This window comes from Vicia villosa, unplaced genomic scaffold (assembly GCF_029867415.1).
Source record: "Vicia villosa cultivar HV-30 ecotype Madison, WI unplaced genomic scaffold, Vvil1.0 ctg.000843F_1_1, whole genome shotgun sequence".
In the NCBI taxonomy this organism is placed as follows: domain Eukaryota; kingdom Viridiplantae; phylum Streptophyta; class Magnoliopsida; order Fabales; family Fabaceae; genus Vicia; species Vicia villosa.
In genome coordinates, this window is record NW_026705373.1 from 140,918 (window position 1) to 166,463 (window position 25,546).

The following is a 25,546-nucleotide window of genomic DNA, read 5'->3' on the forward strand; positions in this document are numbered from 1 at the left end:
TTGAAAATTGGTTTATATTTTAATATGTATTTGATATTTTAAACAAAATTAAAGAAAACAATGAAATTTTAATTTTTCTTTTAAATATCGAATACATAATAACAATTTTATACATGCAATCTTAATATAAAACTTCATAATGGTATTTTAGGGGTGGAAATATAATTAATTAGGTATAAAATATAATTTTCAGCCAAAAATTTAGGGTACAAGGGCAGCTATCTCCCGAAGATTATATCCTAACACCTCACATTTATATTTGACATCCCAATGAAAAAATTTGGTAATGTATTCACATTTATATTTGACATTCCAATGAAAAAATTTGGTAATGTATTTTAAAAATCTGGTATGTATTTTTACTGATTTTTTAAAAAATAAATTTAACATATATTTTTTTGATAAATACCATATCTTTGGAAATTTTTAGATTTTTAAAAATTTGATAGTTCATATCCAATTAAAAAAAAACAAATTTAACATTACCAAATTTTTCAAAAAATATAGTAATTTATTGTATTTTTTGAAAAGTGTTGTAGTTTATCCAGAAAATCCCTAGTTTTATTTTTATTTTTTTCGAATTTCAACTATTGAGAGTTTTCAAAATTTTGAAAAACTATCAATTTTTTCAAAAAATGCATTATTTTTTTACTTACTTCGACTCGGTTGTGTACTCTAAATTTATTGCTTTATATATATGTCATTTTCTGCATATCAGTTATATTGTTTAATTCATCATGATATACCTTTTCTATATCGTCAATTTCATCTGAGCATCACTAAAATAAACTTAAAATTTATTTTCTAGTCTGGTTAGGGAGATGCATCTCCAAATTCTATATGGTGTGACTCAATTTTGAGAATGCATCTTTGGAATAAATTTTGGAAAATATACTAGATGTGACTCAATTTTGACGTTTTGACTTGAAGAAAAAAGATACATCCGAAGATATATTTTTTAATATGATTGACAGTTTTGATTTTTTAAAATTATTCTTCAATCATATAGAATGTATTAAAAAACCCTCAAACTATTTCGCATATTACTGACACCATTTTTTTGTTTATCGTTTTATTTTATATTCTTCAAATTAAAAAATACCAAAATATATAAGTTAGGAAATACCAAAATAAACGACAATTTTTGTTTAAAAAATAGTATTTTTGTGATTTAATTTGAATTCAAAATCATTAGTTAATTGAAACATTATTGAATACTACATATCTATTTCTATGTGTATGATGATTGTCGTTTACCCTGATCTATTACATCTAAAATGACAACTACACCGTATATAAATACGGTACAATCTACTTTGTCCTATATTTTATTATTTTTAATGTACTTCAAAGCTACGGGGTAGGGCATACGGTGTCAAAATATTGGTGTACAAATAACATTGCTCTTTATCCTTTCTTTTATGCAAATTGTAGCAACAAAGCCGAACAAGTGGAACATATTTTGGAAAATGTATCTATTGTTTTTCATTTTCATGTAATCAAAGTTGTTTCAAATATTTAGAGGTATGTATGAATTAGACAACAATTAAAAACGATAAAAAAATAGAGGTTATATTTAAGTGTGACTATATTTTATGAGATCTTATTTAATTACGATTTAACTGGTAAATTTTAGATTTTATACGGTAGTCCACTTTATACGCCCTAAAAAACGGTCATGATAAAAATGAATACTATAATTTATATTTTTAACTAGCATGAATACAAATCTATAGTATAACTTTCATTTTAAATGTTGTTTAGTGTTTTTATATACATCCACATTTTCTCTCAATTTGTAATTCAATACAAAATTAACAGGTTCTGTTAGGTTAACTATATGCTTTATATTATCAATAACTTCCACCGATGGTAGTAAAATGATGTCTTGAGGGTGGTAAAATGATGTCTTGAGCAGTTAGATATCCATGATTTTTGAAACAAATAAACGCGTCACGAGTTTTATGCAAAATACTTTTCAATATCAATTTCTTTTAAGTTCATTAAAATTTCATATATTGATTCTTAAATACCTATTATGGTAAAATATTCATGTGATATTTTCTAAAATTTTGTACATATAATACATTTATCTCTATTTCTCCAAGTAAAATTTTTCGCATCGTAGTGTCTATTATATCTGTTTAACCTTTTCATGAGTGGAGATAAATATTAATCTGTTGTACATCGAGTATTCCTTTCAACCTAATCTTAGGTCTTAACTTACCCTCTAGACGAACCTTGCGAATGAATTCTTAAATTTTTGAGGTATTGTATTTATACTTCTTTCTCCCTTCATTTGCTTTAACACAATTTCTATCTTCAACACAAAAATCTTTGTTCTTATGTGTATGTTGAGAGTCGTTTTTCCTTTGTTTATGCAAATTTTAGCAACATTTACGAAGTAGTGAAATATCATGTTAATTTCTTTTGGAGAAACAAATAAAACAAATAAAGAGAAAATGTTTAGTTTAATTAAATTAAAAGTAATAATTATATGAAAGAAAGTTGATTAATAGGATTGATTAAATTAGTTGATTATTTATTTTAGTTTAACTAACTAACTTTAATTATTTATATACTTATTTTTAACCATAGACACTTTTGACTTTTCAAAAAATAATTATATTTCATTCTCTTATATTTCTCTTACTATACTATCTCATATAAATCAATATCTCAAATACATTGTATTTCTCTCTTTTTCATACTTTCTTATTTATTATTATTTTCTTCATTTTTAGTCTACGATCAATCATATTCTTAATATTTTAATATGTTTTTTCTTCATTTTTAAGTCTACAATCAATCACATTCTTAATATTTTAAAGCATGTAGGGTGGACTAACTTGAGTGGTTAAGTTGAAATTTCAACCCCCCATTGAACATTTTATTTTTGGCTTCCACATATTATATATACATAATAAGACTAACAATATCCACAAAAACTACCAAATAACTAAATTAAACATATTACATATGTCTCAATTAACAAAAAATAATTCATTTTTATTAGTTAGATTAATTGAGTGCAAACAGATTAGAAGTTAACATTTCATATCAAAATTTCTCTGTATTTTCTCATACTATTCTAATACAATTAATTGTTGATATCCATAAATCAATAACACTAAAAAAAACTATTATAAAAATAATTAGTGTTCTAACAATTATTTCATAATAATTTAATTTTCTCTAACATATAGAATAAAGTCACAAGCAGGAATGACAAACGAGCATGCCCATATCATTTAGCTTCGTTTTACAAAAGCATACAAAATATAAAACGCAACAAGACGTATATTATTCAGAGTGCAGACCTAAAATTTTGATCAGTTCCATGAAAAAATGAAGGTGGGACGGAGCTGACTCGCAGGCATTGTACATTTTTAGTCTAAAAATTATAAAAATTTATGTTAATACTCGCATCCGCAAAAACTCGCAAAGAAATGAGACGGGATATAATATATATATATATATATTAGAGGGTGTAAACTGTCCTGTAAAAAATTACGGGCAAAATAATCATGACCGACAAGGCGGATCCGTTTTACCCTTTTAGACCACAATAAATTCAAAAAGATAACATTTTTTATAAAGAAATATATAAGTTAAAGGGGTCAATCTGCCTTGCTTCAACACCACCCAAATTTTCCATTGGATTAAATCAATCAGATCTATTAGACTGATAGTTCAAAATCTCATCCTGTATACATTTAAAATAAGGGAATTTTTTAAGTCATCCAAAGCATTGCTTCTCCGCCCTAGTGAAAAATTAGAGCTATCTTCAACTATCTACCCAATACTATAATGTTGCCCGAACTTATTAATCTACCCTTCAACTATCAACTATCTACCCATTACTAAGAAATTGCCCAAACTTACTATTGTGCCCTTTTACATTTTTTTTTCCTCCTTTGCAAAAGGTTATTCATGTAATTAACAAATTCAATATTCACCTATGCCAATTGTATCTTTCTTATTGGTCCATTCCAACAACTTGTCTCAAACACCATTTTTATTTGTTTCTCTTTCTCCTTTTCTGATATAAACTTTTTCCTTCTCTCTGTATCCGTTCTCTCTCTCTCTCTCTCACCTATGTACAAGAAGAAACCATAGCACCGAATCCTCATTCCCATCCCATTTGAATTTTCATCAAACCCTAATTTCCCATCTCTCAACCGAATCCGCTTCCTTGATGTTGTTGAAAACGATTCCTTGAAACATGACCATCTTCACCGGGTAAAAATACACACAACATCATTTTGAACTAGATCCAGCTTCTTCCATCGTCCAGATCCAGCTTCTCCGAATACTGATATGTTTGCTATTGCTGTGGCTCTACTACGTCTTACTCGCTTGTATTTGATTCAGGTTTAGATTTAGGATTTTCTAAGTTTTTCAGATCTGTGAGCTGAAGGTGTAAAGGTGTGTAATTTTAAATTGTGTGTATGTGTTTGCAATATTTTCAGATCTGTGGTTTATTTGTTTTTTCTAATGTTTCACATTTACAATTATTTTGATTATAAATTGTGTGTATGTGTTTGCAATATTTCAGAAATCTTTTAGGGGAAGATTTAGGTCCACTGAGTTCTAAAGATCTTGAGCAGCTTGAAAGGAAATTGAATTTATCTCTGAAGCATGTTAGGTCAACAAAGGTATTAATTTTGTATAAAGTTTTTGATGAATTTTCATCAAAGTTTATAGATGAATTTGATTTCATGTTTTTTCTAATTGTTTCACATTTACAAAGATATATTAAGCTAACAGTGCTTGTAGGAGGTGATAAACTGGTCCAGTCATCTCTATTATATCAAATCATATATTTGTCGAGGATTTTAAGTGTAAATATTAAGTATTGACATCAATATGGAAGAATGAATGTCTTGTCTTCTTTCAGCTTAATATTTATTTTTATGGGTAGAAAATGATAGATAAATGTGTAAATATATAGGTGACTCCAAGCTTTTCTAAATACAACATATAAATGTTGAAAATGCTAAAATATAAGTAGCATCATAGTTTATATTCTTGGTCTCTATGTACAAAATGGTTTTGATATAGCAGGGTAAGTTATTTGCATCATAGTTTGTGTTTCCGGTGAAAAGTGGGTGCATACTCCTTCCACTGGAGCAGTCTTTCTTGATTAATTTCAAAGGATTTTATGGAAGTGTGGATTTTTTGAAGTTTTCCACTTTGCTGGTCTATTTTATGGTATATGTTATTTCATCAGGTTTTTTTGTTAGAAATATAGTCCCCACCCATATCTTTACTTCAGTTCTAGATCATAACTATCAGGTTTTTTGTTTTTCCTTTAGTTATAGAAACAGCTTATACATAAATGCTTATGCTATTAGACTGTTCGACCAAACAGGGTCTTAATATTTTCTGTCTTTGAGCTGAAGTAAATTGTGAATATAGTATTTCCTAAATCAAGTAGTGTCATTATTTTTCCTGCATCTCTTACAGGGTCATCTAATTTTTAAATTTTAACTTATTTCTTGAAGGCTCTATCAAGAAAGATTGAATGTATTGATGTCGAGGATCCAAAACTTTTTGAATGAAGTGACTTCTCCGCTTGCAAAATCTGGCCAAAGTAAGAACACCATATACACCTGTTGTACAACTAATGTTAAACATTAATATATCTAATAAATCAATGAAGCATGGTTTAGCAATGATGACAGTGGATGGCGTGTATTGGAAATTTCAAAATTGCATACATATATTGTTTTCTCATAGTTCATGTACACTAGCTAGGTAGCAGGCATAGAAAAATGTGTTGAAGTCTTTTGTCCTTGTAAGAATATAGATTATCATTTGAATATTTTATATTTCATCAAGATTATACTAGGAACATCTTTCCCGCGTCCGTAATGATTTTTTACCATGCTTTCCTTATGTCTAATCCAGTTATTTAATTCAAATTATTGTCTATGCTCACATCAACATGCTTAAGTTCAGTTGGCTTTCTATTTTATGGCTAGAAGATTCTCTTTCATCTTTTTCAAGTTCAAAATAAGCTGCCTACTTTCATCACAAGTCACAATAACAAAACTAGCTAGGACTGTTTTGCGATTTTCGATATATATGCCTAGAATATGCTGCAGTTCTGTTTTCCTATGCTAGCATTTGACTTTCTTGATTTTATTTGGAGCCATATAGTTTAGATCCAACAATGTTGTTTACTTTTTAGTTACTGTAAAAAATTCAAAAAAGTTACTATTACTAGCTGCTGTTAAAAATTCTTAAAAGTTTGGAAATATTTCTCGAGTTTTCTTGAATTTTAGCATTCCTCTGTTAGCACCTGTGTGTTGGCTATAATGAATAGTGTTTCAATAATTTTTTCACTTACTCCATTTCTTCCATTTATCCTGTTTTTGATATCAACTTAATGCCAATGGAACCTATAAACATGTTCTATAATATATGACATACAAATATAGTGAATATAGAAAGTTTGGTCTTTGAATTTTTTAGGATATTTACACACCATATTGGCAATTCTTATAGTGTAGAGTAAATTATAAGCACACTGAAGAACTTTGGCATTAAATAACAATGAGTGGAAGTTGATCACAATTATGGATTTAACATCATTTGCACATCTTATACGTACTAAGTTGTATTATGACAGCATTTTTGTGGTTACTGATCTCATATCTATCCAAACAATTACCATGGGACCTTTCACATAAATAGGCATGGCATATCTATCTCATTTCTATATTCAGACTTGCCTTTCTATAGCTACTGCATGTTTTAATTTAATATATTTAAATTAAAAATAATACTTCTTGAATAATTTTCAATTTTTCCCATACTAATTTCCTATATATAATTTTGAAATGTCATATCTTTCATTGTTTTAGCATAATTGATGGTAATTGAATTAATTAATTAAAACTAATCCACTAACTCAACATATTTTTGAACAATTGGAAATTAAATTAGTTGAACTAATGATTAAAACGTTTATTGTAAAAAAAATACTTCCAAGAGATTTAGTAATCATTTGTACCACTTTTAGTATGATTTACTGTTTCGATGGATAAAATAAAAACCTTTTGATATATTAATATAAGCTTTGATATATTGACGATATAACATAAACATCAATAGTTTATAGCCTTCTAAAAATGAGTGTGTATCATAATTATTTTTTTAATCATAATTTTTTTAATCATAATTTTTTTAATCCTCCTATTATTTGAATAAAATATTTGATGTTTGGAACAATTTATAGCCTAAATTGTATTACACAATAAAATTTATTATTTCACATTTTATAATTGTATTTAAATAAATTATATACCAATTAAAATTGAAAGTTATTCATCTAATAAGTTTTCACGGGACACTATCACCACAATACCTTTTTTTATTTTAATCAACAAAATATTATAAATATTTATAATTAGCATAAACTCACTACTTTCACGGGACACTATCACCACAATACCTTTTTTGTTTAAACAACAAAATATTATAAATATTTATAATTATCCGTAATATTTGTAAATATTTATAGTTATTAGTCATACTTGTAAATATTTATCATGTTGGTGATTTGATAAATATTTCTTTTTAAATATTTCCAGTTATTAATGATTTTATAATAACAATTGTTTATCACCAACAACCTAATCTTATTGAATGACTTAAGATATTAATAACTATTGCATTTCCATGTTCTTTTTTTACATAGCTTCTATATATAGATTAATTTCATCTATATTATATTATGTGAATCTTAAATTAACATTCCTCATTCGTATTTTTAAACTTTTTTTTTTTGCATTCCTAATACATTATTCATCTAATATACATTATTCATCTTAAGATTTGATTTACCCGTGCGGACGCACGGGTCTTCTACTAGTTCATCATAAAAATTTTACACTAACAAAAGGCTATCTAAGTAATTAACAAATTAAAAATTGGTCTTTGCCATTTGTGTGATTCTCATTGGACAAACTCAAATACTTTTGTACTTCCATTGGTACGATTCCCAAAATTTTACTTCTTCCTTCATCCTCTCTCTTGCAGACAACATGACCTTTCCTTTCTCTATCGTTCTCTCGCCTCTCCAAACACCACACCCCCCAAACCCTAGATCACTATCTCTCTATCTCTTCCGCGCCGCCCCTATTCCTTTAACTTTTCGCCTCTATTCCTCTAATTTCACAAATCTGTTTCTCTATCCAATAGCATATTTCTATCTATCTCTCCAAACCCTAGAATCTTCGTTACCGAAAACAATGGAACCGAAGAAGGTGAAGGTTGCAAAATATATTTCCAATTTTTCTTCATATAGAGGGATTATTTGTCTATGGTGGTCGTTCCCCCTGCTTGCGTAATCTAATGGTTTATTTATTTCCTTTTTTCTTCGTTTGCTACTGGTTTTCTTAAGGTTATAACAAAGATAGCATTTTGTTTTGGATTTGTTGAACTGAAAATATTGATGTTGGTTTTGAATGGCTTCCCATTGCAGTTTGTGTAGAGCAACAATAAGTGGCTTACGAGGTCGCAGGTTGATGAAGAAGCTCATTATTTGTCTAATCTACAAAAGCATTTCTCTATGAAAGTTTAAACTGTTCATCATCTTCCACGGGTAGAGGTATATTTTGTTTCAAGATTGTCTAAGGAATGTTCTGTTCTCAATTGATTTGTAGAGAAATATTCATAAATTGTGAGATAAACTTAGATCTAGGTTTTTTTTATAAACTTACCTATTTCTTCCATTTTCAGCAAAAGACTTTATTGGTTCTTTCTCTGCAAATTCAGGTACAATCCATGGCACAAGATACAATGTTGTTAAACTCCCAAATATTGATTTTACTTTCTTAAATTTTGATGGAGATTCAAGCTTCCTATCTCATTTGTATGGTAGAAACCCTTTAGATACTTTAAGTTTCGTGGTATTTTGATAATACATTGTAAAAGAAAAGGTGAAATGCTTTGTCAAATTACAACTTCAAAATACAAATTGGAGTGATGTACTTTTTTTTACGGCTGCTGGTTTTATAGGTGGTACTGATGACTCCGGCTAAGAAGAGACTTATGAGAGGTTTTAATGATTGCAACAAGATCCACCTATAGAGAGAAGTGATGCTCTTCAGGATAACAATATATTATGGAATGCTATCATATTTGGGTGATTTAGATTGATAATTGTATAAAAGCTGCAAATGGTTATGTATACTTGTATAATATAGTCACTTTTGTTTTATTTTATTTCACTTTTTCCATTGTGTTAGTATGCATAAGTAAGCAATTTCTGATTTCTTGTCTGCTTTGGAGTACAGTTGGCTTTGTAGTACAACCCTGATGATACTCCATGGGATGGAGGTGAGTCAGTTCTTTACTACATCTCTTAGCTAATTCTAAGTATTTTTTAACTTAGTTTTCTGATGGCATTAAAATGTAGTAAAGATGATCATTGTAGTCATTTCATCCTCTAAAATGTTTTGGGTTACTTGATATGTATCTAGGCTATCTTAAATTTGAGTTTCTTTCTTCTAGAACCGGCTTCTACTTTGTGGTTAGATGCTACTCTAAATCATATTGATTAGAACTGTAATAAGTCACACATCTTGCATTTTCATAGTGTTCTGAAAATGCTTTTAATTTTTCTTAGGATTTGTGTGTCAAATGTCAGGTGGTGGTTCACCCAACATGTCCTCTTGCATGCCTTCCTTTGCATCTTTAATCCAAGATATGATGAAGGTTAGACAAACTACTTACTTTGTGAAAAAACACTGCAATCGTGTTTTTTTTCATTACATATTACCCATGTAAATGGATGTCACATCTTATTTGGTCGTGTTTTAACTATTTGACCACTTCATAAAGTTTTATGATGCAATCTCTAACCAAAGTGTTATCAATCTAGAGGAAGTTTTTCCAATAGTTACAAAAATTATCTCCAATGTCCATACATATTGTGTTTTGGGACATTTGTTTTAACTAAATTGTGTTTCCATTGTGCAAGTAACTAATGCTTTTTGTCTTTGGCTAAACTTATATTGGAGAACATGCTGTTGTGCGAAGAATAATTTGCGCGTTAAATTCATGATGGAAATCTTTGAGAACCCTTTCTTTGATATAAAAATCTTTGATTTGAAACTATGGGACAATGATTTGTGTTTTAACTACCTGTTGATTATCTGACTTTATTATTCCATGAAGTTCAGGTTTTCTTGGTAGCACAATTATTGTGATGAAGAAATCATCAAAGTTTCTACCGGTATGTTTCATATTTGTGATTTTAAAATGAAAAGATGGAACAATTTTGGTTTAAATTAATCTATCATGGGAGTCATACATAATATAAACTAACATGTGCTCATGGACTGCTAATGCTAATTAATGAAATAGTATGTTTGCTATTAAAATTATTATCACATGATCCAGGTTTTACTTTGGGCCTCTGATTAGACGACGTGAAAGCTTTTGATAATGCTTTCTTCAGAATAAAATTGCATTTACTGTTAATGTTTAATTTATTTTGTTCTGCAGCGTAATTTTTTTTCCTTTTCCGAATCTGTTATTGCAACTGTGTTGTTTGGCTACATGTACATGTATAGGATTTTGTATAAATCCAATCGCGATTGTTGCCTATGTCTTTGCTCCGTAAACCAATCTCTGTTTAAGAAGAATATTGTAAAAAGTTTTGCTCAAAACAGGACAAGGTTGATACAAATGAGAAATATAGGAAAGACATGCAATTCTAAGTTCTAACTTACCTTAATTCGCGAGAGGTGGATTGCGCCAAAGCACATGGGGCAGGGTTCACAAAAAGCATATATTTCACAATCTTAAAGTTCTATCCGCTTAAGCTTATTACAAGCCTGTGAATTGAAACTACTGTAGTATATGTGTATTCTAAATGGTGTTAAATATACTTGGCTTTCAAAGTTGATACTACAATTAGATTAAAAGTTCTGCTATGTGGGTCTATAAATCTACATTGATTTGTTTTTATTGAGAATATGAGAGACGTGTAGACTTGACATGATAAATGCAAATAATTACATGATATTCTTCTCCTAATTGCATGATATTACATTCTTATTTGCATAATTTTATTTTATTCTTTAACACTTCCCCCTCATTATATTTGGTTATATGAAAGACAAGCATTTTTTTTCTCGATCAATCTATCTTAAAGTAAGTGTTCAATAATTCTTTTCCAATCATAAATTAAATAAAAATATTACATCAATACATGAATCTGATTTTTCTATAAGTTTTGGTGAATCAAAGATAATTCAATAAAAATTGATTATATAGCTATAATTAGATGATTAATTCATACTAATGATTTATTAAATGTGTTATTGACATAAATGTGAAAATTATATATATTAATGATTCAAATTTGTGAAAAATAAATGGTGATATTCAAAATATATTTCTATTTTATTAATTCTCAACTAATAAAAATGAACCAAAACACTATTAGAAAATACTCTGTTTCTTGCCGATTTGAGCTAAATATCCGCTTTCTACGGTTTTTACATGAAACTTTTATTTTAAATTTAAAATTTTCCTTTTTCTTTCTTTCTCACGGGTCCCTTTTTTATGTTTATTTTGTATGTTTATTTAATAATAATTGAATTTTTATGATAATAAAATATTTAATCTTACGGGTCACTATCAATACAATGTCTATTTTATTTTAATTAACAATAACCTTTAACTAAAAAACAAAATTTTTATTTTGAATTTAAAATTTTCCTTTTTTTTCTTTCTCCAATGGTTCCTTTTTGTTTTTATTTTGTATGTTTATTTAATATAATCGAATTTTTATTATAATAGTTTCTTTTATAATTAATTACTATCTCATTTCAAATTTAAAAATATTTCTAAATATATTTTATACATCATTAAATAAATTTATTCGTGCGGGTCACTAGCACCATAATACTTAGTTTTTTTTTGAAGTGATCAAGCCTTATCAAATGAAAGATATGAACAAATTTGTCTGTGCGGCTGCATGGGTCACTATCCCCATAATACTTATTGTTTTGAAGCGATCAAGCCTTATCAAATTTTTTTGCGGATCATTATTTTAATTTAGAACCTAATTTTCATACCACTAATATCTAATTAGTAAAACTTTTTTTAAATGGTTAATTTCCATTTTATATATGCAATTTGGTCAAACTTCTTTACTTCACATTTTTCGTATCGTTCAAAAAAATTCTACACTACAAATAGTGCACCCGGGCGACAGCACGGGTCTCTGACTAGTTAGAATATGAAAATGCATGTTCGAAGACACTCCAAATATACCAAATTCATGCGTAAAAGAATCACACATTCATTTAAAAAATAGTCCAAAAATATATATCTGAATTAATTTGGAAGTATCCTTCCGTAATATTACAAAAATGACAGGAGTAATTAGTTATTAATTAGTTACACTTTTCTTTGACTAAATATAATTAATTACACTAAGATCCTCTCAGTCTACATTCTCCAATTTTTCGTGTTTTCTTTTCAGTTATATATTTCAGAAGCTTAACTGTTGTAGAATTTTTAAAATTCTCCACTCTTTCCATTTTATTTAACTCTGAGGTAACCTTCCTCACTCGCCATGATTGATCAAGTGTAAAACAAAAAATTAAACTCACAAAGAAAGAAGCTAAATTCATTCATCTTTTAAACTCACAAAGAAATAAGCTAAATTACATTCAATGGTTAAAGTATTTGGAAGAATCCCCATTCTTCACTGTCCTTAGCAATCTAAAAGAAACTTACACACAGATTGTGAAAAATAAATTTTAAGGAAGTGTACTTTTGGATTTATTTCAAAAGTATATTTTTGATTTTCTTTTTTTTACAAAATAAGAGTGTGATTCATTTACACGTGAATCTAGTGTAAATGACTATAAGGAGGATTCAGAGAGACATCTAGGAATTAATTTTGGAAAAAATATAGGGTGAAATTCAGTTGGGGCTTGTTTTGGTGTGATCAAGGTGCGTCAAAATGCATTTATGAAATTAAGGGACATTTTTTTTTATTTTCATAAGTGTTTTTCCACCCGTTAGGGTGGGATAAGTAATTTCCTAAAATAATGAGTTAATTTTTTTAGGGAATACTCTTTCCACCCTTAGGGGTGCACCCAACACCTCTGAAAAATTAAAATTGCCCTTAATGTGTGCTGAGTGTATCTCCGAACATACCCAAAATCATACAAATCTTTGTATTTCTAATATCCACCCCATTTTGAATAAAATACTCCGGAAATACATCTCCGTATGTTATTTGGATATATCCGGAGATGCATCTCTGAAATTCTCTATCTACTCAATTGTTTTGTTTTTATTCACTAAATTTGATTTTTTAGGCACACATATTTTAGATCATTTTAGGCTAGCATATTTTAGCTCATTTTAGGCCATAAATTATGAAAAAAAATCATACAATAAATTGTTCCAAAAATACAAAATAATAGAACCGAACAAAAATTTACTGGGTATGTTTAACCCCCTGCATTCTCCTCCGCATGTACTACAAGAAATTATGTGCCTTAACAATCAAGCCTTCCACGAGGGCCAACCAGGAACTACCATTCTCAAATAATCACGCCTTTATGCATGATTTCCCCATCTCTAAAATACGCCGACAGACCGCTGACACATCCTCGGTGTGGTCATCCACTGTAAAGGAGATGGCACCCTCCGATACTCCTCTGGTACCAAGTGACTCTACAAATCATCAATAATCACATCGAAATCTCTGTGGAGGAAGGTGGGATGAGCGGACTCTGAGGGGTGTCTCAGAATAATCTTCAGATAGCCAAACTGGCTTATCACTCGTTTTGGCAGATAAAGATACATAAGAGATAACCCACATGTCAATCATCTGGAGTATAAAGAAATGAGATTCAACAAATGCGTCTTGCAGTGACCATCGTATACGCAGAAGGAAATGTCATCTGGTATATGATGGTCAAGATGCACTCTGAATGGATTGACCGCATTATTCCCCGTGCACAAGAAAAATGTGGCAGCACATAGTCAATCTCATTGTAGGCAGACACAACTTCCCACCCGATGATGCGAGGGAAGTGGGAGATGATTTTTCCCTGATAATGGTTCAGATACAATATTAATAACAAGAGTAGCAAATGACTTATGAAAATATTAGTAACAGTAAATTACTGTAAGCATCATGCAACTCCCTGTTATCTGCTTTGTCTTCCATATAATACCGTTGCCCAACTTTGAATACAAGTAGACACTACTACAAATAATACATTACATGACAAAGATTTCACCCCAACCATTAAAATTCTGAGGTCAAATGATCTGGAACGCACTATTATTTATTTTAAAAAAAGATATCTAATACCCCAGTTTTGGCCAAAGTCGACATAAAATGTTGCTAAGTATTTGAGCTTTGATTCCCACCTCATGCAATTTTAAGTTTTATTTTGAACCAAAAAGGCGTCTATATTTGACAAATCATCTTATTCCTCGGGTTTTGTATAAAACCGAGGGTAAAAAAAATTCATGCCACGCAGCAAATGCAATTTATCTTTTTATTTGTAAATCAAATCATCTAATCCTTCGGTTTCTTAAATAACTGAGGGAATATATAATAAGATTTTACTATAAAAGCACTTGTTAATAAATTTCTACCATAACCTTAACTTATATGTAGCCGCTCCGCTCCAAACTCGTACTGTTTTTCTTGAACAAAATTTTTTTTCTCCCCTTGCAATATATCTCACATGTTGATGTTGTTGTTTTGGAATTACCTTTATATGTTGTTAATCAAAATCTGCTGAAGATATTTCCAACACTATATATCTTGTTCTCTTTCTTGTCAAAACATTTGCTCTAGAAACGCTCAAGAACTTGGGGAACAAATCTCTGGGATGAATTGCATGTGCAGAAAAAAATTCTCATATTTGGAACAAATAACTTATCAGAATTGGATAAGTTATGAAGTGTTTGTGAGGAACAATTGGTATACAACTAAATCTGGTATAAGAGCAAAGATTTGTTAAAACCTGGTTTTGTTGTATACATTGTATTTTAATATTTTGTGTAAATAGTGTAATTAAAAAAAATATAAATAGAAGTTTATTCACCTCGATTTTCAGCTGAAACTGAGGGGTATGTGGAAAGAAATATTTGTTGCCTTGATTTTTCTCATAACCTAGGGGATATTTAAGTGTGTTTATTGAGGATATTCATCGTCCTTAAACAAATCTTAGTTGTCCATTTAATGAGTCATTAAAGCTCTAGACACTGCCATTAGTGATCCGCGTAAACTCTAACAGATATCTATTATAAAAGCATTATGAATATAAAAAATTATTAATGAAATATATAACATGAAAACTTTGAACCGTAAAAAAGTTTGGTAAAGTTCTCTATTATGAACTGCAAGAGCAGAAATAAATTGGATTTAAGATTTGTGTTCTTCAATAATGATATAATTGTATATTTATTTTATTTAACTAACCATTTTTTTTGCTTTATATCACAAACAAATGAATACAAAAGCCATCTCGAATACATTGCACCCAATGTTTTCTCTTCTCCAAGATTTCAATGAAACGAGGATCCATCATTTGTTCTTACTGACAACAATGACGATAAATCAGATTCAAATTTTGTTATATATTTTTAATTTAATATTATGTGTAAACAATGTATTATTCTGAGCAAATAATAAATTTATTAATATTTTGTAGTTTGTAATAACTTTTTTTTTAAAATTAAATTTATCGTACCCCTCGATTTTATGCTCAAACCGAGAGGTATGATACGCTAATTTTAAAAATGATAAAATTGCAGATGATGGGATTCGAACTCATCTGCAGATAAATTTTCCCCTCAGTGTTTTAAAAACGGAGGGGTAAAGCAGCAACTTTTCATGACGCCCTTCGTTACCTCGCTTTTGTAGCCGAGGTTAAATGCATTTCGCGTCCGATGTGAAATGTGTTTTTTGTAGTAGTGAAACCAAATAGACGGCCCCTCAATTATACTCATGAATCACCATCAAGTTGATGAAGTACTGAAGGTAGACCACATCGACATAGGTTGCACTTTTGTCCTAAAAAATGGGAGTACCAACCAAGAACAAGAGGTAACACCTCAATGCACAAGTCCGATGGTAGTCAACCTGCAGATCATCACCTTCAGCATCCTTAGCCCACTACAAATGGTTTTTATAAAGCTCTTCCAAAAAAAACTAAATCTATCATGAGCACCTATGGTGCCAGCTATCTTATTTTCCACCTTAGTTGGGTCAGCCCCTAATTGGGTGGTCATCATTTCGACGGCTTCTTGTCAATCGAGCCTTCTATGGCCCAATAATCTCCCCTGATGCGAAGATACATGAGGCATGAGACGTCATTTAGGGCGATGGTTATCTCACCTATATGAAGGTGGAAAGATGACGTCTCAGAATTCCACCTCTCCGTAAATGTTGGTGGGTTTTCTAAAATTGCAGTTCGACGACGTTTTTTGCTAGCTATATAAGCCTCATCTTCTCTGATTCGAGTTTGTTGACATTTCTGATTCTTGAATCTCTGATTAGTTCCAGATCTATTGAGATTTGCAGGTTTCAAAATTTCGTTTATCTCTACTGCATCAAAGAATTTTGGGTTGTTCGGAATGACGATGGTTTGTGGATTCTAGCTCCGATTCGAGTTTACTGCCTTCGCAGTCTTAAATTCCGCTTTAGTCAATTGTGATTGATTTCAGACTGTTTGACCATAAATGATCGTGATTACTTATCGTAGTTTGTAAGTAAGTTATTGGTTAATGATGTCGTTATCGTGTTGGCGGTCGAGTTCATTTGTCGTTTTTCAAATTTGGGTTTAATCATATACAATATATATTTTTTTGTAATTTAATTTCGTGTCGTAAGTGGTTCGCTAGATTGTACACATAATTTATGTATGGAGGTCCGTCTCTAATTCATATTTGCTTTAATATTTAGGTTTATTAGATTAATCCTTATGTCTCCCAATCTCTTTTTTTTTTTTTTTTTAAATTAATGAATTTCAAGTTGATTATTAAGAAAAAAAAAACTCTTTTATACATATTGTTTTACTTCTTCCTTTTTCAATTATATATATTTGACTTTAACTTTTTCTTACTAAGTTTTTTATTATTTTTATTTTGTTTACCTTTTTGTTGTACTTTCTGTGGATTTCCTAATTAAATGGTTTTTGCACAAAATTGATAGTGTGTTAAGCAACATTCAAAATTCCCAAACATATCACTGTTAATAAATTGCTAATTAAATTTTGACTGTGTGCCGCCGTCAAAATATAAATAAAAATAGTGTGCTATTTTAGTATCTTTCAATTAATTGCCAATTATATTACAATTAATAACTGAAAACCTTTTTTCAGTATGTTTCAATCATCATCTCTAAACATGTGATTTGTATTAACATATCGTACATATGCATCAAACTTTAATCAAGTAGAAAAGGCCATATTGGGTCTTTTAGCATGTACATAAGAATACCAAAGGATAAAATAATAAAGTATAAAAGTTATATATCAAACATAATTAAAATACTCCATTCATCTATAACAGAATATATACAAAAAAAAACTCATTTTTCTTATTATAATTTAAAGGAAAAAACAACAAATATGAATTAAAAGCTGAAAAGAGTTCCTAAAGGTCAAAAGGTAGAAACAGGTGTTACGAACCTACCCTTAAAAATTGAGCTCGATCCAACGGTTAACGAATTCAGAATTGACGATTTAGTGAGACTGGATGCAAAAAGCAGAAAAAAGTTTCTTTTCTCTTTTCTCTCTCTTTTGAATACCTATTTTTCTCTATATCTCTCTCAACCTTAAATTTACCATCTCCACTTAAATAAATGATACTAATAGGTTAATCATATTTGACCCTTTCTCCACATAGAAAGGGAGCCCAAACTCAACAAATCTCCATCTCACAACTATGTGGAAGTAATCGTCGAACCGACGATATCACAACAAGCTTCTCTCTTGATAACGCTTTAGTCATCATATCATAACCATTATAATCTTTATTAACTTTACCTAACTCCAACAACTTAGCATCAAAAACATCACGTATCCAATGATATCTCACATCAATGTGTTTGGACCTATTATGAAAAGTCAGATTCTTACCAAGATGAATAACACTTTGACTATCAAAAAATAACACACATTTGTCTTGAACAAAACCAAACTCCTGCAAAAATTTCTTCAACCACGGTAACTATTTGTATGATTTAGTAATGACAATGATTTCAACCTCTGTAGTAGACAATGCTACATATTTTTGCAATCTAGACTTCCAATCCATAACTCTCCTTGCAAATTTAATCATGTATCCCGAATTGGACTTTTTGGAATCAATTTCTCCAGCCATATCAGAGTTATAGTACCCCACTATAGTAGGCTTATCTCCTCTAAAGCAAAGCTCATACAAGTAGTATCGCGAAGATACCTTAAAATCTATTTTACAGCAGTCCAATGCTCTCTACCAAGATTTGAAAAATTAATATTGTATGTACCAACAACATGTGCAATATCTGGTATTGTACGCACCATTGCATATATCAAACTACCCACAACAGACGCATAGGGAACACATATCATATCAAATGTTTCATCTTCTCATGAAGGACTTTGATTAGAACTCAACTTGAAATGAGTAGCAATAGGAGTGCTTGCCGCCTTAGAACTTTCAATTTTGAATCTTGTGACATCCAAAGTTTCTTCTCCTTTCTGTCGCGCACCATTCTAATGCCAAGAATCTATTTAGTTGCTCCCATGTCTTTTATGGCAAATGACTCGCTCAACTACTTCTTTAACTTGTCAATGTTACAAATATTTTTTTCCCTACAATAAGCATATCATGAACATATAACAACAGGATAATGAATTCATCGTTAGAAAATTTTCTAACAAAGACGCGGTGATCTGAAGTAGTCTTATGATATCTTTGATCACACATAACAGACTCAAACTTCTTGTACCACTGCCTTGTAACTTGCTTCAACCCATATAAACTCTTTCTCAATTTACATGCATGATCTTCTTTTCCTTTAACATGAAAACCATTAGTTTATTTCATATATATCTCTTCCTCCAAATCACCATGAAGGAAATCTGTTTTCACATCCATTTTCTCAACCTGTAAATCAAGAGTAGCATTCAACATGGTTTTGATTGATGAGATATTTATAACAGGTGAGAAAATATCATTAAAATAAACACCCTTTCTTTGACGTAAATCTTTCACCACTAATCTGGCTTTATACCTTTGAGACTTAGAGTTGTTCTCATGTTTAACTCTATAAGTTCACCTGTTTTCCAAAGCCCTTTTGCCTTTACGCAACTTCACTAAATCATAAGTGTGTCTCATCATGCATTGCATTCAATCACTTTCCATGGCCTCTTGAAGACACTTAGGTTATACCTTGTAAAAGGTTGTCTCTGCCTGTTAGATCTCCTAAGTTGAATTTGAGATGATTCATGAGCTTTACCAAGATTCTCATCATGTGACATATCGTTCTCCCATTCATCATCGTTAGTTGGAATATTTATCTCATCTCCAAGTTGTTGATCATCAACATAATCATATGGCTCACCATTTTGATCATCACCACTAATAGCATCCAGATTTTGACTAGGTAACCAAATTGAATCATTATTAAACAAAATGATATCTTTATTTAGTGTAGTCTTCTCTAACTTATCAATGTCTTCAATAGTTTGGTCTTTCATGAACACCACATCGCGATTTCAGATAAGCTTTTTCCCCATAATGATTAAACATCTAATTTTGTGATTTCTAGAAAATGGACAGGTACTCAACACCCTTTTTGTGATATCTTTACATTTTTTATATATTTGAAACTTTTATCTTCCCCATCCATGTGTTTTAATTTATTATTTTATTAACACTTTACATTTTAAGTCATTTACATTTTCAAATCAATAAATTTTAACTTTTTTGCTTTTACATTCATCTATCATTTTATCAATTTATTTAATTTTTCTCGTAAATGAACATTTAGAATCTTTTTAAGGTCAATTTCCACCTTAAATTTTGGATCAATTTTGGAAAATTTTCAAAACTATTATTCAAACACATAAGATATGGGTAATACTAATACATGTTTGAGTTTTCACAATTGCATTATTTAAATATTTATTTGTATTTCGAATTCAGTTACCTTTATTTAAACAAATATCTATAAATTAATTAAAGAAATGTTAACAACCCTTTTATACTCCCTCGGTTTTTTATTATAAGTCGTTTTAGAAAAAAATTGTATTTTAATATAAGTCGCTTTACAATTCCAATGAATAATTAATGCTATCTTTTCTATTATATCCTTAAATATTTATTATTTTCTCTTCTTTCAATTATATAAATTTATCTTCCACATGTCATTAATGAAGGATAATTTTGTAAAAACCTTCATAATTTTTCATTTTCATACAACAATTATTATTTTTCTTAATCTGTGTGAAAAGTCTAAAACGACTTTGTCATACCCCAAATTTGTCCTACCCCTTTAACTTTCTAACTGGCTTAAGTTTCTCATTCATGTACATACCTCCACTAGGTCATCTAACACATCATGCATCATTAATCAATAAACTTGGCATCGAGATCAATGACTTGGGAGATTGGGGAGTCCCTATGGTTTTGAGGCTCTCATCTTCATTCAAAGTCGGCTCAATTGGCTTCTTCATCAATCATGGTTTATGGAATTGGGATTCTGTGTTATTAGGCATCATGGACCTGGTTCTTCATCAAAATACAAAGGCTATCTCTCGTTTCCATCATTTCAAGAGTTTCCTATCTTCATTGTGCATCTCAAAAAAGTGAATCAGGATTTGTAGCTTACGGTGAGGATGAATGTCATTTGTTAAGAAATATTTGTCAAAGCTATGGCATAGAACTTGAGGATTCGTTATAACGGATGCACCATTGTCCTTTAAGATGAATTTGTTTGAGTAAAGGGCATATCACTTAAGGTTTGAGAGTTGAAGACATATTTCCATTAAACTGGAGATAAAGACTCATTAGTGATTGCGAGATACCATGAATCCATAGTATTCAAGAGCAAATGATTACTCAAAAAATAAGTGGAAAGTTACATTTTAATATTCAATCCAATCCAAATGGTGAATTACAAGTTCAAATGGTGTATTACAAGCTCATTCAAATGGAAAATGATTCATAAAAGGGAATGATTCATAAAAGAGAGAGTCATTACAAGTTTCAACCATATTACATAAAAACTACACAAAGAGTCCAATATCCATTACAAAGAACCAAACTACAAAAAAGGATCTCATAAAAACATTCCCAATCCTACTCTACTGTTTCTACAATTTTGGAAAGAAAAAAAGAAATGATACATCACATGAGTACTTCTAAGCATATGGTCTATAAACTCCATTGTACAGGTACAAATCTCCAAACCTACTTCCATGGGCTCTGTTAGCTTTCAAGTAGAGAATAAATTATGCCCTGCAATTCAACACACCAAGTCTGCCAGGCCTGCATTAAAGAGAATAAAGAGCTGTCATTCAAAATCGATTCGGTATTACAGCCAAGAGCAAATCAAGTTAAACAAAAAAAGAAGAACATAACAGGTTTAAGCCTAACAGTCCCGCATCAGTCGAAGAACGAACCACAACATGTCATCATAGAATCAAGGCGTATTAAAGAATAAATTCACAGTTTCGACAGCATGCTACCAGCCCCTTAACATAACCAAGCTTCACTGAGTTCAATACAAAAAAGGGATCCCATTACTTCAATTCAAACCAAAATCAGTTTACACTCCTAACAAAAACCAGTTAATTGATAAGTCATCACCTTTTAATCAATCAAAACTTACATCCATAACCAATACATACTTAACCACCAAAGTACTGTCATCATAGACCCATAAAACAACCCATTCATTCAAGTAGACTCACATCATACATAAGCAATCAGCACAAAAAAAAACAGTTACTAGTAAAACCCTTAACAAGTTTACCTTCATTCACACTCTTTAACAGAAAAAGAACATTCATAACAGAAACTAACTAAATCCATACCCATACAACTAACTCCTATGACAGTTATAACTACCCTCACAATCCGATAACTAACTTCACAAAAAAACCTAACTTTCCTAACAGTTTGTTACAAACTCAACCAATTCCCTAACTGATTTCAACAACCTAACTAACATCCTTGCTCCTAACTTCCTAACATCTCTAGCTCATTACAGTCCATAACAAACCAACTACTAACCACCTAATAGTTGCAATTACTAACTGAATCCTAACTGAATTTTCAACAGAAAAAGGAGAGGGAAACTGACCTGGGAAATCTATATAACAAACACCTCCACCATTTCAGACTCTCTCTCGATTCCCTCCTCATTCTCTCATCATCTTCACCACTCCTCTGCGAACTCATCACTCTCTCCACATTCTTCAATTCATCTTCTTCAATCTCCATTTTCTCACCTTCTTCACCTTCACTTAACTCTCTGAACAATTCACCATCTTCGATCTCAGAACTTCATCTTCATCTTCAATTCACCACCACAGCAGAAAATCTTCACTTCACACTACTCTATCTTCAAACACCACCACCTGCTCCATCATTCTCTTCCATCGCCACCTTCATAATCTTCATCATCCCCTAGACCTTCTTCATCCTCCTCTCTGCATCATCTTCAACCTTCTGGATTCATCACCTTCAATCATATCATTCTTCAAACACAATCTTCAATCATTACCTGTTATCTCCAACAAACCAATAGTGATCTCTAATTCTTCAAGAAGCCTTCACGTTGTTTCTGCATCACGAAGAACAACAATACTACACTTCATCGATCGTCATCTTCTTTACAAACAACACTTCTCCGCCACGATTCGTCTGCATCGTATCAAAGTGCAGTCGGGCTCAGAAAGAAGAAGAGAAGAAACAGAGTTGAACGCAAGACATCAAAGAACTCATCGGACTTACAGTTGAACTAATCATCTTCCCCACGACGTCGAAGAAGCATCGAATTCGAATGGAACGCAAATAGAGAACGAAATCGGAATCGGAGATGACGGCTGGAACAAAGAGAGCGGAGACTGAGAAGGTATGAGCGGCGCTGTGTTCTTGGCGAGACGATATTGTTTCGTTTCATCGACTCACGGTGGAGATTCGATCGGAGAGGGTACGAGACGGCCGCCTCTATGCGTTTGTGAGAGAGAGAGAGTAACAGGAGGTGTCCTAATCGAAAGAAGAGAGTGGATAGAGGCCTTCTGATCCTTGATTCATGGCGGCACCGTGTTCAATCGGAGAAGATGATGTCGATCGCCGGAGGTTTGAAGACTCCGCTGCGCCGTTACGTGAGAGGAAGAGAGTCTGAGAACTCCAAAGGTCACACATTTTACCTAATTCCCTTTTCTTCTTTTTTATTTATTTATTTTATTTTAATTTAATTAAAAATCTGAAACAATTATAATCAATGGATCATCAGTAAACTTGGGCCAAACGGATTTCTGTCACACCCCTAATGGCCCGATACTTCTTTTTTGGCTGAAGAGAAAATCTGAAAATAAAAACTATCCTGGGCCACTGCTGTTTAGGCCTAGCGCCATTATTTGGCCTGCACACTGATTTCAACAATTCACCCCTAGGCCCATCATGCCATTTTTTGGACATAGAAAATCTGAAAACAAAACAAATAAATTGCTGGGTCATTTCTTTGGGCCAGGAGCTAGTTACTTTTTACACCATCATTTCTGACTTACACCCCCAGTTATCATCTTAGTTCTTAATAAAATTTAGTTTTTTAGTTTTAGTTCTTCAAGCTTTTAAACAATAAAATCAAACAGTTTGTTAGACTTAACTAGTATTTTTAGGAATTTGTCTTAGTACTAGATATCTCAATGATGATGAAAATCGATAAAAATACTAATTTTGCTTAGTAGGTTTTAGAGCAATTTTTGACATTAATTGATTAAATTTCCCACAAAAAGACTCATAAAATAGTAGTATTTTTTAGGTCAATTTTTGCACTAATGTTTGAATTGCTTTTGTATCATTTACATGTTAATTTTCGTATAATTGTTGTGATTTTGTTGCTTAGCTTTTGGCCATATTTTTGGCTTATTTTGTTAATACCATCTTAATGCTCCTTTTAGAATTTAGTCACCATGTTAACATTAGGATTTAGACTTGTATAGACAACTTAGACTAGAATTTAGAGATAGTTTCCTTCTTTCATTCTTTTCTTTTCAACTTTTAAAATACTTAATAAAATACCGACAAGGATCATACCGTTACTATATTTCATAGTAGGAAAGAAATGATTGGGGCGTAGGCCCCGATGTATGTTCTTTTCTACTTAGCGGAGAAGAAATGATTGAGGTGTGAAGCCTCGGTGTATTTCTTAACCGTTATTTAGAGAAACGATTGTGGCGTAGGCCTCGATGTGCATTCTCTAAATATTCATAAAAAACTTCTTTTTGTATCTCTTTTACTTAGCGGAAAAGAAATGATTGAGGTGTGAGGCCTCAATGTATTTCTTAAACGCTATTTAGAGAAACGATTGTGGCGTAGGCCTCGATGTGCATTCTCTAAATACTCAAAAAACAAAAACTCTTTTTGGTATGATCTAAGTCACAAACAAAATTCCCTTAAAAAACACCAACCAAAAACACTTAAAACACTAATAAATATTCAGATTTAAAACAAAGTGAGGAAGTGATGCGAAGCCTTGTAGTGGGTTTTCGTCATCATGGAATTACCCTAAAAGACACAAACCAATCTCTCTTTTTCTTCTTTTTAAGGGCATTGTTATCTCCGCTCTACTGCATCCTAGGCTGTCCCCTTATGCAAGAGCGCGAACGTTAACGCCGCCCAACTAAAAAACACAAAAACAAACAGAAAAACGTGAGCCGAACTACGGTCGCTCTGATTCCTGAAAAGGATACGTAGGCATTGGGTCGCGGGGCCTAAGCGAGCACACTTGTAAATAATTCCTTCTTTTCCCCGTGTTTCTTTTGCATTCATTCGCATGTAGACATAGACATAGTACACACCCTTTAGATAGAAACAAACATAGGTGGATACCATCGAGTACGATGGGCGCGAGGGGTGCTAATACCTTCCCCTTGCGTAACCGACTCCCGTACCTTGATTCTCTGGTCGCAAGACCCTGTTCCTTCCTTTGTTAGGTTTCCTGGTATTCCTTTCCCTTATGGGATAAATATATTGGTGGCGACTCTGTTCATTTTTCGCGAGTGTGCGACAGACTTATAATAAAAAACGGAGGGAGTAATAGTTTCTGAAGAATTTGATTTTAGTATTTTAAAAATTATATAATACAATAATATTAAGCTCTTAAACAATTGAATTATATCAAAATAGTAACTAAATTTCCTTTTTCCAAAAAATAAAAGTACGATAAACAAAGTTTTATGGTGAACTATATATGTAATTTATTTTTATTGATACTTTATAAACAAAAGATGAGATGAAACTTGAAAGCAACTTGTTC

General features: G+C 31.1%; 3 long non-coding RNA genes across 3 annotated transcripts; 2 read left to right on the plus strand and 1 right to left on the minus strand.

Moving 5' to 3' along the window:
* Positions 1 to 4,091: 4,091 nt before the first annotated feature.
* LOC131631571 (uncharacterized) lies at positions 4,092 to 5,882 on the plus strand. The gene is made up of 3 exons (XR_009292734.1): positions 4,092 to 4,428; positions 4,559 to 4,658; positions 5,508 to 5,882. It is a non-coding gene; the product is annotated as an uncharacterized LOC131631571 (long non-coding RNA).
* Positions 5,883 to 7,916: 2,034 nt separating this feature from the next.
* On the plus strand, positions 7,917 to 9,237 carry LOC131631536 (uncharacterized). Its single transcript, XR_009292729.1, has 3 exons — positions 7,917 to 8,620; positions 8,752 to 8,787; positions 9,031 to 9,237. It is a non-coding gene; the product is annotated as an uncharacterized LOC131631536 (long non-coding RNA).
* Positions 9,238 to 21,219: 11,982 nt separating this feature from the next.
* Positions 21,220 to 23,449, minus strand: LOC131631546 (uncharacterized). Its single transcript, XR_009292731.1, has 2 exons — positions 22,364 to 23,449; positions 21,220 to 21,546 (listed from the first exon to the last, which is right to left on the minus strand). It is a non-coding gene; the product is annotated as an uncharacterized LOC131631546 (long non-coding RNA).
* Between the last annotated feature and the right edge of the window lie 2,097 nt (positions 23,450 to 25,546).